This window comes from Artemia franciscana, chromosome 5 (genome assembly GCF_032884065.1).
Source record: "Artemia franciscana chromosome 5, ASM3288406v1, whole genome shotgun sequence".
NCBI classification, from domain to species: domain Eukaryota; kingdom Metazoa; phylum Arthropoda; class Branchiopoda; order Anostraca; family Artemiidae; genus Artemia; species Artemia franciscana.
The window spans coordinates 32,240,988-32,253,236 of NC_088867.1; the positions used below are offsets into that span (position 1 = coordinate 32,240,988).

The window sequence follows — 12,249 nt, forward strand, 5'->3', positions numbered from 1 at the left end:
AGTATAATGTAATAACTGTTTTGTTGCCAAAATTAATGCTTTTCTTATTTATTTAACTTCACCTGCTGATATAGATCTGATATTACACTATGATCATTTTTTCTTGCATAAAATCTAGGATTGTGGACTTAACAGACATGGGCATTTGTCATAATTCTTTTCTTTTTGGAAATTAGAGTTTTCGGATTTGCACTCGTGCTTCAGAGTGTTGAGCTAACAGTTGAGCTAAACTTGGAACATTTTCAATTAGCCCAGATCAAAGGAAGCTATAGAAACTAGGTGCCACTCTTTAGCACTTCGGGAGCTTCTAACTCTGTCATGTTGAAACTTTCAGGGGTGTTGGAAAGAGGGAAGGTAAACTGGAAAATGCGAGTTGATGGCTATAGGGGACTATGAGGGAAACATGTTTTGTTTGTCTCTGGTTCTTACGGAAGTTCGTTGGCTGTTTATAGCTAAGGTAAAATGTTGTATGATGACAAAAACAAAGCTGTTGTCCGCTCAAAAGGGCTGTTTTGGAAACATCATGAACAACAAACTTCAATCTTACGGGCATTTTTCTTAAGCCATGAAGATTTGAAGTCCCAGGGCTGGGCGAATGGGTAGGTGTAGAAGGGTTGTAGTATTTGGCACTTTGGGAACCATTCGTCCTGAAATCTGTGCCAAAGATACTACCTAGCACCAAAGAGAACCCAACCCCAAAGAAAATTTTAAAGAAATTCTGGCAAGAAATTCTCCCAAAAATAGGCTTTGATATCTGAATTGGTTTTTGCTCCGATCGAGCTATAATCTGTGCAGAAAATGGCAGCCATAGATCGTTACTGCCGATATTAGTAGTGGCCAAGATTAAAATCTTGATGACCGAGTTTAGGACATTCTAATCAAAGATTTCAGCCTAGTTTAGGCACTCACCGAGTACTGGGGTCTTGCCATTCTCGAATTTTGGCCTACGAGAATTTTGCGACGTTTAGCTTATTATTTTTGCTAATTGATTTACACGGTTCAACGTGGCAACACTGACGAAATTGTGGTACTGCCATGACGATTATTAATTTAGAGACTACCAAAAAAAGATGGTCTTAGAAAAAATTTAAAGCAAAATAAATAAAATAAAATCCGGATATCAGTGAGTTTAATAGCAGAAATCACAACTTTGCGAAAGTTTTGTTTGAAACTGATGTGTTGTACTAAAGCTTTGTTAAAACCTTAATTCCGACTGCCTGCCTCAAAATATCAACTTATTCATCGTGGGAATGTCCCTACGCATCCCCCACCTCAGAAAGTAAATATATGAATCTATATTTCCACTTCCAGTCAAAATAAAGGTGACTACCCCCCGTTCCCTTAACGCCACGCCTGATAGGTAGTGTAAACGCTGCCTATTCTTTTGATGAAGAGCTTATAGGGATAAAATATCCACTCTCTTAAGATTATTTTGAAAACCTGGTTAGTTGGTTGGTCAGGAAGCATATCTAGCTTTTGGTATTAGAGGGGTTTTCACTCTAATACTAAGGTTACTAAGTTGAAACTCTGTTTTGGGTTAAGTATTTACTAGATATTATTCTTTACTAGATTGGTGGTTAATTATTTACTAGTTTCATGGTTTGTTCAACTCGATTCTTGGTTTGTTCTTTACTTGTTACATTATCTTGTCAGTAGGTAAGTGTGTTGCACCATTACCGTAGATAAGCATATGATGATTTAGATTTTTCAAACATTACGTTTTATTTTTAAATTTTAGTTATTATGGACTAGCGTCCACTCTTTACTATAATTCTAACGGACTTTCAACTGAGACATATAAACTTCCGTTTAACTTGAAAAATGGATAGCAGGAAATCCAATCAAATTGCTTTTCTCAAGATATTTCTGTAGTGCTAAAATTTAGCTCTGGCGGAATATTTATAAATTATTTTATACATGAGGTAAAAATAAATCATTATCGTCATTATTCAAATTTAACTGAATTAATAAATGGTTTGAAAATACGAATATTTGAGGAAATTCAACTCTCCTGAAAACTTACAGCCCTTTGAAAATATTACTTCCGCTTTACAGAGAGTAACCAATCCTTTCACTATTGCTGCTAGTATTGCTAATCGCAGCACGCGTATTCTTGCCGTGATTACTCCCAAGAGTACTGCCCCTACCATGACTACGTTTCCCATGGTTAATGTTTAAATGACTATTATTACCACTGCTAATAAGCCCTATCCTGACAAACAAATTGCTGATGAACAATGTTGACCAACAATCGCAAGATCAGGTTTGTTTATCAACAATAATTTTTGCGAGAACACAATTTTTTATCAGTGTTGGAAATAAATGGCAATATTCTCAAAATCAGTATTCAAAATCAACATTGTTTTAAAATTTTTAAATAAACTCATGTTTACTCCTATAATTTTCTTTGTGTATGCACTTTTTTAATATCTGATCAAATCCTGATTCAATTAAATACGACAAATTTTTTTCGGTGCTCTTTGGAGGGAAAAGGGGTAAACAATTAAAACAAAACGTATTTTCTCATGTCTTATTTTAGGTAAGAAATCAGGTCAAAATATACAAAGCAATCTTTATTGCAAGTTAACTGTTTTTTTTCTCATTTTAAGGGAAACTGAAGTATTTAAAAAATCTTTTGTAAATAAAAAAAAAAATTTAAATATTATCAGTTTTTTACGAAAAGCTGCATTTTTGTTCAACAATGTAGTAGAAAAGTGGTAATAACTTCATCATGCATTTAAAGATCAAAATAGTGTCTTTAACATTATAAAAAGCATGTAGACGTATTTATATAAAATTTTGTTTTACTTTTAGAGTCTTAGCAAAAAATTGATTTGTGAATTGAAAATACAGTCATTCTTTAAAAGATACGTACTTTAGAAGTTGAGCCAAAAAAGTTTGGTTCCAGGCTACAATTATAACTTCAAAGTGAGAGATGAAATAAAACTTTAGTTGATTAAACCGAAAAACAAACAAAACTAATTTTAAAACAAATTAACTGTGTTACATATGTAAATCAAATATCCTCAATAATCTAAAACAGTGGATTCCTTTCAAGTTTTAATCAACATTGAAATATTTTCTAAAAGTTTCTGTGTTGGCCTTATTTGCTTTTTCTCGCTTCAACTTTGAATATATGATCAAGAAAACCTGTGTGACATGAATCGTGGCTCAGATTGTTCTGACACGGAGAGCAGCTAGAAATAGGGCATGAGAGACCATTTGGCTGTTGGAAAGGGTCATGTTTGGAGTTGTGACGAACCTCTGAAAAACAAAGACTTCTGAAAAAAGGACATGGAGCCAAAGATGTAAAACAAGCTTTTCTAAATTATTCAGTGGTTTGGAGTTTGGTCAAAAAATTATTAACACTAAAAATTGTGCCAAAGTCCCTGTAAGTCTAATTAGATGCGTGTTTTAAGACGTTAAAATGTATTACTAATTTTAAAAGAAAATTCTTCAAGTTTGTTCCAGCCAAACGAATTCAGGCAATTTTTCAGCACATCCACAAGAACTCGCTGAAAGTTACCAAATAGCAGAAAAACTTATGAAATTCAAAATATTCAGCTCTTTTCTTGGATCTTCTTTCGCGGTATTGTACATGATCCTTGAGAAAATTGCCGGCCCCGAAGATTGCGACGGCACGGTTCTTATGGGCTAGAGTTCTTGTCAGTGTGTTGCATTATCATGCATAGGATATGATTATTAATGTTAATATTTAGTTTACTATGGTTAGAGTGGTTCTTTTCCTTAACTTTTCAAAAAACTTCTTTTGATATATTTCCTTGCCATAAGATAAATGTGTTGCATCATTATGCATGTAAAAGATGATTTATTTTAATATTTCAGTTACTACGGGCTAAAGTTCTTGTCAATGTATGGTGCATCATCAAGTTCGTGATATGACGATTAATGTTAATTTTAATTTATGATGGGATAGAGCTGTTGGATTCATTCCTAATCTATTATAAATCAACAAGAGTTAGTTTTTACTATAAATGATTACAAACAGTAAAAAGCCTACTACAGTATTGCTTTTTCTGATTTGGAATAGTAGGAAACAAACCTCAGAGAATCAGACAGCTAAGAAACTCCAGTTCATGTTGTGGTTTGTTCTTTACTAGGTTTCAGACATATCTAAAACCTTGATCCCGATAAAACTTACTTTTATAATTAACTGTGAAATTTTTAGCTCTAGGCTAAAGTTTCTACTGTTTTAAAAAGTATAGTTGAGAGAAACAGTCAAACCTTAGGGTAAAGAGCGGGGCGTTGATGAGGAAGCAGCCCCTTTCATATACGAAGTAATTTCTGTTCGTTTTAAATTTTAATGTCGCTCCTTACTTTCAGTTAAAAAAACTTGTTTTTTTAACTGATAAATTAGGCGCACCGGTGATAATTAGCGCGGCGTCGGGGTGTTGCTAGAAGTCGGAGAAACTAAAGATAGACGAACACAAGCTAAATAAATTGATACCATTGAAAATTTTCAGTCCAACTTCTTTATTATATACGTCTTGATTGTGGTTGATCGTGATACGTTTTGTTTGTGATTTTCGTTACTGACAGCCAATCTAAACCTATTTCTTTAAGAGGAGTCTTTTAATTGGGATTCAAATCTATTGCAAGCAATTATAATAAGCTATATTGATCATGGGTATGACAAGTCTAAGAATCAAACTGACCTTGTCAGTTATCTCTTTTTGTGATTCTGTTAATCCTATTAGCCATAAGAGGCACTCATATCCGGAACTTCATTTTCGGATTATTAGGGTTACTTTATTTCTGTTGATCAATTTTCTTTAGATAGCGCTTTGTAAAAAAACTGACAAACCACAACAATGCTTGTCTAACTAGTTTTTTTGTATGATTTGAATGAAATTCATCTTGGTTGATTAATTTCCAACTATCTAATTTTATTATAGAACCAGAGAAAGTGATAAACACATAGTTGGAATTACATTATAGAAGGTACATTATGTAGTGGATTAAATTAGCCAAAACAGAATTTGAAAATAATGCTAGGCTTGCCAAAATTGGCCTAAATCTGATTAACTAGGCATTTAGATTTAGTGGTATGATTTGGTAAAAATATAGTTAGTTGACTTCTTGCTATCTCGGAAAGGGTTTAGGTTAGGAAAATGAAACTTTCAGGGATGGGTCTACAGGCTAAAGTATGCCATGGGAAGGTATTTTAAAGTACCCACCTCCACTTCTTCTCCCTCTAGAGAGCCCTGAAATTTGCCTGCATGACAGCTCTTTCATGTTTCTTTCATGAAAGAGGATTCTTTTCATTGGGATTCAAATCAGTCGCAAGCAAATAAGCTATATTGAACATGGGTATGACAAGTCTAAGAATCAAACTGACCTTGTCAATTATCTCTTTTTGTGAATCTGTTAATCCTATTAGCTGTAAGAGACACTCATATCCAGAACTTCATTTTTGGATTATTAGGGTTACTTTATTTCTGTTGATCAATTTTCTTGAGATAGCACTTTGTAAAAAAACTGACAAACCACAACAATGCTTGTCTAACTAGTTTTTTTGTATGATTTGAATGAAATTTATCTGGGTTGATTAATTTCCAACTATTTAATTTTATTATAGAACCAGAGAAAGTGGTAAACACATAGTTAGAATTACATTATAGAAAGTACAGTATGTAGTGGATTAAATTAGCCAAAACAGAATTTGAAAATAATGCTAGGCTTGCCAAAATTGGTCTAAATCTGATTAACTAGGTATTTAGATTTAGTGACATGATTTGGTAAAATTATAGTTAATTGACTTTTTGCTATCTCAGAAAGGGTTTAGGTTAGGAAAATGAAACTTTCAGGGATGGGTCTACAGGCTAAAGTATGCCCTGGGAAGGTATTTTAAAGTACCCACCTCCACTTCTTCTCCCTCTAGAGAGCCCTGAAATTTGCCTATGACAGCTCTATATCTAGGGAAGTTTTGACAAAACAACATTTTACCTTATTTTTTGGTTACTAGTTGCATTTTCTTTGCCTTTAGTTCTGAATTCCAATTCAATTCAAAAATGGAATTGAGCAATGTTATGAAACTGAAAACAATTTTGTTGTAGGGTAAGACAACCAGTACTGGGACACTTTGATTGCTCTGCCTATTCTGGGACAGAATCTTTGATTGAATTACAACATATCCAATGCTGGGACAAAAGACTAATCCTGGACACCTAATCTATAGCCTACATTTTTTCTGGGTTGCTTCTAAAAAACCTATTGTCTTTTGTCCCAGTATTGGACATGTTGCAATCCAACCAAAGATTGTGTCCCAGAATAGGCAGAGTGAATAAAGTGTCCCAGTACTGGTTGTCTTACCCTACTTCAGTTAAGCAGAAGATCTATTTTGTAAGGTTTAACTTTTATAACACACATATATTTAAAGGTTGTCAAAGTTCAGGGCCCTCTAGAGGGAGAAGGAGTGGAGGTAGTTGCTTCAAAATATGTCCCTAGGACATTCTTAGTCTGTAGGTTCATCCCTGAAAGTTTCATTTTCCTAACCTAAACCCTTTCTGAGATAGCAAGAAGTCAATTAACTAGAATTTTACCATATAGTTTTCTTGAAGGAATTCTTTTAAAAAGATTAAGTAGGCTCTTATTGTTGCACTTCTAGTCTCTGGAATTAAACACTAGGCTGTGAGGTTCTAAAAACTAGCCTACCTTGGCCTACTGTAAACATTTGGTTAAAGTCTAGTTGAAATTTCTGTCTATGGAAAATAGTTCACAAAGTTGAATGATGCTCAGAAACAAATCATGTGCCTAAAAAAACCCTTGGAAGGTATTTTGAGGTCTCCAAGCTAGGCCTACCACTAACCTTACCCCTCTGAAGCGCAACAATCTTGACAAAGCTCTAGAATTGTGCCTCTTAGAAAGGAGACATGATGGAACAAAGAGAGACTCTTTTAGATTTCTTAATTACCTTAAATCACAGCTTGGAGTGAAATAAGGACTTTTGATCCTGTTGAATCACTCCTTGTGATGACAGTCGCATACGTGGTTGATTAGATTCGGGTGTATCCCAGTCAAATCTCCATGGTTTGTCACTCCACTCAGCATCCAGACGGTGTTTGAATACATCTGTTGATTCAGCAGAAACAGTGTTCTCCTTGGGGTTGTTCCAGAGGTTCACAATCCAGTTCAAGAAGAAGCTGCCTCTTGCTCCAGTCCTTGTATGAAATTTGCAGATTTTTTTTGGGTGTTCTCATGTTATGTGGGAGGGGTCAATCTCCAGGAGCTCATTTTCTTGATTGGTAGAAAGGAGTTCATGTGCTTAGATGATATCCACATGTTTCCACCTGTAGACTTAAGAGGGGAGGTTGAATTCCCTCAGCTGTTCACTGTGGGGCTTGTTTTCCATACCAGCAATCAGCTTAGTGGCCCTTTGTTGGATTTTCTCAAGCACTAACTTGTCCTTTTTAAATCAAGGGGTGGCCGGGATGGTCCCCACCTCCAAACACATTCTTACCAGTCCTTTGTAGAGCTTGGTGATTACATGTCTACTTCTGCTGGAAATGATGTGTTTAATGATGCCTAGGGCTCTGCTAGCATTGGCTGACATCTTCTGTAAGTGGGAGCTGAATTTCAACTGGGAGTCTACAATAACTCCAAGGTCTCTCTCCTCCTGAACATGCTCCAGTATGTGGTGACTTCCAGGAATTATGCTTGTCTTCATTGTCTGTGTTTTAACAATTCATCCCTAGCCAGGATACCACCAGATGGCTAATAGAATATAGTGCAGTAGAAATAGAATTTTTTTTTATTCAAACATTATGTATAGGAAAAAAACGTCTAGCCAACTAGGTGACTAATAGTAATGACAGTGCAGACCTATTGGCTATAGGGTGAGCAACATTAGTGACTGTGTATACAGGAAAGGGGATTAGCAAATCAGCTAGGTTTTTTTTTTCTGGCTCCCAATTTAAACCTAAGAAAGTCAAGTAATAGCTTTTGTTAGTAGGCCTATTGTAGAAATAGAATTGTTAAACAAAACATTGCCAAAAAACAATGTCAGCTAATAAATTAAATACATACAAAATATTTAATGTTTTGGCAGGACTTTCAAAAATACAAAGAGTAAATAGTATAATATATACATGGGTCCTGTGGTGGCGCAGTGGATTTGACCTTAGCTTGGTAATACGGGACCCAGAGATCGAATCACGCTGCAGGAACGCACTGCAGGGCCGACGCAGGGACCATAGTAGTCAAGAAGCGTCGTTAATTCTTAAAAAAAATAATAATATATACATGGGATATTAATAGATAACTAGTTACTAACTCTATAAAGTATTTACTGTTCTCTCATTAGCTGACTAGTTCAATAATTCAAGCTGAAATGTATGTATAGGTGAGATCTAATAGCCAACTTATTGGCTAATCTAAATGTGTGAAACCTCAGAAACTTTATTGATAGTTGACTTAATGGAAAAAGTTCACTGTTTAGAAATTGATCACAAAGAAATGGTAGGAATCAGCAGTATCTTCCTGATTGATGTAGAAGAAAAAAAAAACACTTGAAGTTATGTTGGATTCCATCACTAACAAATTAGACTTTGCAATTCAAGTTCTAGATATAGGGTGATCAATCAGCAAATATGGAACTAGGCTTATTAGTCAGTCACAGAAGTTTATTTCTCATAAAGTGTCAAGAATGAAAGGAATAGAATCTCAAGCCAAAAGTTTACAGCAAGTTGGAATCATAAAAGTCAAACACAATCCCAGGCTCAAGAGAGAAACACTTTCAAACTCAGAAAAGCTGAAGCTTATCAAACTAGTACTATTTCAGCCAAAGATCAATTTTCCTATAAACAAGGAAATCCAATCCCAGGGTTCCAAACATTAGTTGTGTGTTTTTTTTTCAACTGGCACAATGAGTATCTACAACTAGAGTATATTGTTGAGAACGATGTTGCCTACTCCTTTGCCTGTTTGTGTTTCTAGCTGAATCTGGCCACAAATGCAGAAACAATGATTCTTCATTTATAACATGAATTAGAGACTGGCACAAAATGCAAAGCAAGAGTGCCAAGGCTGGAATGCTCATCACTCACTTCCAATCAAATGATCACAAAGCTTCTGTAGGTGATCTTGTTTGTTTTATAGAGAGAGATAAATTATTACCAAGCTTAGTTAACAGGTAAAAATTAATGGAAGATATAGAGCCAGAAAAAGAAAGGTAAAGAGGGTGTTGTATTATATATATGTTTCTAGATGTTACCACCACTCTAGGTAAGCAAGTGTAAACATTTTATGGGAAGAATCATCATAGGGAAAATCATATTGAGCTACCCAATCTTTTTTGAGAAAAAAACATCAAAACAGGCCATTGAATAAAAAACCAGATGAAGCCAAATGTGGCCTGCTATCTGTTGGGTAGTAGCTAAAATAAATTAATTGTGATTGTTGCAACAGAGCTAGTTCAAAAATTGTAGCAGAAGCTAATGAAGCTGGTTTTTTGGTGTCTTTCCAGACAAAACACCCACTGTCAGCCATTTACAGTATTTAGCTGTAGATGTAGTGTGCATTGATAGAGAGGGAATTGCTAAAGAGCATTTACCCATCATTATAGATTCTGAGTCAAAGAAAGGAGCCAAAATAGCAGAAGAAATAATTGGAGTGCAACTACGCCTCCTCCCATGTTCATTTTTCCCAAAGTCACCAGATCAAAATTTGAGATATCCATTTTGTTCAGCATAGTCAAGAAATTTTAAGAAGTATGTCTTTGAGGATGACTTAATCCCACACATTCCCTGGGGGAAGGGCTGCAAGTTATGAAATTTGCCCATTGTTTACATATAGCATGGGTCTCCAAACTATGGCCTATGGGCTGTATCCAACCTGCCACATAATTTCATCTGGCCCACCAAACAAATCCTTGTGTGGTGGTCTTGAAAAAAAAAATGTTGTATGTCTGGCATTGCAGAATTATTCAAAGCTGGGGCTGTTAATTGGTGGTGCTCAGGTGACTCAGACGAAGTCACTTTTCCTCTCTCAATTGTGTGAATTACAGATACTAGTACTGGTAGGTATGTGTTGTGCATTTCAACCAATCAGTTGTGTGTAACCGTATATTCTGGGGATGGAGGGCGAGTGGGACTTTGTTGTATTCTGTGCGGTTCTGTGAGATAGAGCATGGGGGTGAGTGAACTGAGGTTTTGATAGGGTTTGATTGCTGATGACATTTTGCAAGCAGTGTTGTCATTGGCTATGTGGTTAGGGTGCTTTAGCACTATGAGCAGAATGGAGTTCAGCAGTGTGGTTGGGCATTCACATGTAAGCAGAGCATTGGCCTTCACAACAAACCATTTGCTATGGAGGATTTCATGTGCTTTTTAACACCCATACAAGCTGTTTTTCCTGTAGAAATTATTTTATTTATTTTACCCTTATGTTTTGAGATATGGAAAATACAAAGAAAAGAAAAGTAGACAGTGAGTGTTGTCAGTTCAATGACAAATGGAAAATAAAGTACTTTTTTGTGAAAGTAAATGATAAAGCTTTATGCCTCATATGTAGAGACAGTGTTGCTGTTCTAAAGGAATACAATATTTGTCAGCACTATGAATCTAAACATGGCTCAAGTTAATCTCACATCACAGGAGCAGAACGCACTAAAAAGTTTGAATCATTTCAGTCTGCATTCTCAACAAGTTGTTTTCAGTAAGAAAAAATCTGAAAATGAAACTTCAACTAGAGCCAGTTACAAAGTTGCCTATGCGTTGGCTAAAAAAGGAAAACCTTTCACTGATGGTAGTATCATAAAAGAGTGTATAGTGGAAGCAGCAGGAGAGGTATGTCCAGAAAAAGTAAACCTCTTCAAAATGATAAGTCTTGGGTCAAATACTGTTGCTTGTTAGATTTAGGGGGCAACATAATTCAGCAAATAAAGGAAAAAACAAAAAGCTTTTGCTGGTATTCTCTTGCTTTGAATCAATCAACTGATGTGTGTGATACCTCTCAGCTCTTAGTATTCATTCATGGCGTTGATAGTGAATCAAGTGAATCAAGAATCAGCATCAGTTCACAGCATGGAAAGCACAACAACTGGAAAAGACATTTTCAATGAAATAAGTAAAACTATAACAGAATATAACCTGGAATGGAAACAAGTGCAGTGTGTGACAATTGATGGAGAAAAGAATATGTCTTGGGCAAAATGGGGTTTCGTTGGGCAAATTACAACTGCTTGCAAGGTTGGAGGATTCTCAAAACCCATTTTTCTGCATTGAATTATTCATCAACAAGTATTGTGCATAAAATATGTTGATATGCCTTGTGTCATGAAACCTGTTGTTTCTGTGGTTAATTTCATTAGATCTCATGCACTCAACCATCACCAGTTCCATGATTTCTTGAAAGAAATTGATTTGGGGTTTGTTGATGTTGCCTTATTATACAGCAGTTAGATGGCTTAGTTGTGGAAAGGTTTGCTGCATTTCTTTGAGCTCAGATCACAAATTGATTTATTTCTCACAGAGAAAAATAAACCTTAGTCATTATTATCAGATTGTGAATGGATTTGGAAATTGACATTTTTTGCAGATACGACAGGTTATATGAATCACTTGAATCTGAAATTGCAAGGCAAAACAAGTTTGGCCAGTGACTACTTAGTTCATGTCAAGGCATTCAGAGCAAAACTTGCGCTACTTGAAGGCCAGATGAAAGTTAAGAATTTTGCTCATCTTCCATGTTGTGGAAAATTTCATGCAGAAAGTAAAGTTGAATTTCCTTCTTCATTTGCAAATGAAATAATTTCAGATTTGAAAAAGCAGTTTCAGGAGCAATTTGCTGACCTTGATGCCGAAAAAAAAATCAGGCTCTTTCATAATCCATTTGACTGCAATGCTGAAAATCTTCCAACTCTATTTCAAATGGAAATTATTGATCTCCAGGCAGATGACAAACTGAAAGATAAGTATAGAGAAGGAAATCTGATTGAGTTTTATAAATGTCTGCAGCCAGATCAATTTCCAAATTTGATAAAGTTTGCTTGTAGTTTTGTTTCCATTTTTGGTACAATGTACTTGTGTGAACAAACATTTTCCAAAATGAAGTATGTAAAATCTAACTATCAAGCAAATTTGTCTGATGATCATTTGAAGTCTATTCTTACAATTGGCTCATCCTAATCTGGAACCTGATTTTAATGAAAATTTAAAGTCAAAATGACAGTATCATTCATCACACTAATTTTGTTGCATAAAACTAAAGACAGGAGTCTATTTAGTTTAC

The 12,249-nt window shown here is 35.2% G+C and overlaps 1 protein-coding gene across 2 annotated transcripts in view; it reads left to right on the forward strand.

Annotated features, from left to right (window-relative positions):
• Nucleotides 1-4,818: 4,818 nt before the first annotated feature.
• LOC136027282 (rho GTPase-activating protein 44-like) overlaps nt 4,819-12,249 on the forward strand; it is a 103,604-nt gene continuing 96,173 nt past the window's right edge. The window contains exon 1 of one of the 2 annotated variants that reach the window (XM_065704370.1): nt 4,819-4,962. The gene's annotated coding sequence lies outside the window, so the exon portion shown is untranslated. The remainder of the gene's footprint in view (nt 4,963-12,249) is intronic. The other variant, XM_065704372.1, reaches the window with a different exon arrangement.